The sequence below is a fragment of the Alligator sinensis genome, unplaced genomic scaffold (assembly GCF_000455745.1).
Source record: "Alligator sinensis unplaced genomic scaffold, ASM45574v1 scaffold1992_1, whole genome shotgun sequence".
In the NCBI taxonomy this organism is placed as follows: domain Eukaryota; kingdom Metazoa; phylum Chordata; order Crocodylia; family Alligatoridae; genus Alligator; species Alligator sinensis.
In genome coordinates, this window is record NW_005843341.1 from 37,360 (window position 1) to 38,997 (window position 1,638).

General features: G+C 42.5%; 1 protein-coding gene across 1 annotated transcript in view; it reads left to right on the plus strand.

Moving 5' to 3' along the window:
* The window catches only part of ARIH1 (ariadne RBR E3 ubiquitin protein ligase 1), a 38,873-nt gene that overhangs the window by 29,840 nt on the left and 7,395 nt on the right, over window positions 1-1,638 (plus strand). The window lies entirely within an intron of this gene.

Genomic DNA, 1,638 nt, shown 5'->3' on the forward strand with positions numbered 1-1,638 from the left:
TTTTACTAATGAAATGGATATGTTAAGATGAGATGGCTTATATGGCTGCTGAATAGGAAGGACACAGGTTCTGGAAAAATCTGGTTTTGGAAATGTTTTCTACGTGCAGCGCTACTTTTCTAGCCCCCCTTTGTTCAGCAGTGACCCTATAGCCAACTAATGGATTCCAACCGGGTTCCCATTCTGTCCTGTGCTGTAAATAAAAGCTTTGACTAGGGGTGGTGCACAGAGAGAAGGGAATATGCAACAGCAGTGCAAAGGCACCATGGAGGGAGTAGAGTATTGGGTGGGAAAAGTTGGTTTTATTTTATTATAAACATGCTGGGTGAAATAATTACTCTAGTTGATAGAGGGTTTTTTGAACTGCAGGATGATGCTTTCTTTGTCTGAGGTTTTCAGATATTGGGGGGGCGAGGGGAGCAGAATACTTCATTGCAGCTGATATGTCACTGATCCAAAACAGCCTTCAGGGTACCTTATTAAACTGATTAAGGAACATTTTTGTCCATTTCAGCATGTATTCTACAAAGAAAACGGGAGGCTGGAAAAAAACACTTGTAGTGTTCTCTGCAAAAAGTGCCAGCAAAAAACATTCCCTTTCACTTGCAACTGGGAAGATAAAGGAACCTAGGCAAACAGACTAGAAATTTCTGAGTATAAAAACTCTTCCCATGTTGGTGACTTTTAAATGAGGTGTCTGTGTACACAGATTGGTTGCAGCAGTTGGCAGCCAGATTGTACTCCTTGCTTCACTTTTCATAGTCAGTCCAAGATGGCTTGTGGCAAGTTGGTGTTGCTGGCATACTGCAGCCTTGGCTAAGTTTAAAAAAATAAAGTTTCCTAACATGTGTGAAGCAGGCTATGTCATCATCGTACAAAACGCTCGCCTGTTCTGTTAGCCTTGCCATGAACTGGTGGTGGTAGAACATTTATTTGGTTTCCCCCAGAACCACTGTTATACTATTACAGAAAGCATTAATAATGCTGTAATTATAAATATGGTTAAATATTGAAATAGATTAATGATGGAGGCTGTAGAATCTTTATTCTAGGAAGTTTTTAAGAGTAGTTTAGATGGAAACACTTGACTACAAAGGTTTAAACAGGGATGATCCTGCTTTGGGCAAGGGGTTGAACTAGAGCAGTGGGGGTCAGTCTTTTTGGCAGAAGTGTCACAAATTAGCCCCATACCCTCCTGGAGTACCACTCTAGTCTCTTTCCTCTGTCTAGTCTGCTGCTCCTTCTGCTCCTCTACTCTGTGTTCCCTGCCCAATCTCCTTCCCTGCTTTTTGCTCCCTGCCTGATCTTCTGCTTCCTGTCCTATCTGCTGCTGTACTGCCTGTCTCCTGGACTAGAGGACTGGTTAAGTGACACTGGCCAACCAGCTAACCATAACTCAGTAAACAAGCAAATGAGTCATTCCTTAAAACTGTGATGTTGTGCATCTTTAGTGTTTGAAAGCGTTTGGGCCCTGACTTGTGGGCAGAGGATCTGTTTTGATCATCAGCTCTCCAAAGGAAGTACTCTCTCAGCTGTGAGGCTGATTAGGTTGAATAATGGTAGAGTGAGAGCAGCGGGTGTTCTCAGAGGATTAAAAAGCCCTGCTTTGTTTTTAACACTGACTGTCTGTGTTATGTT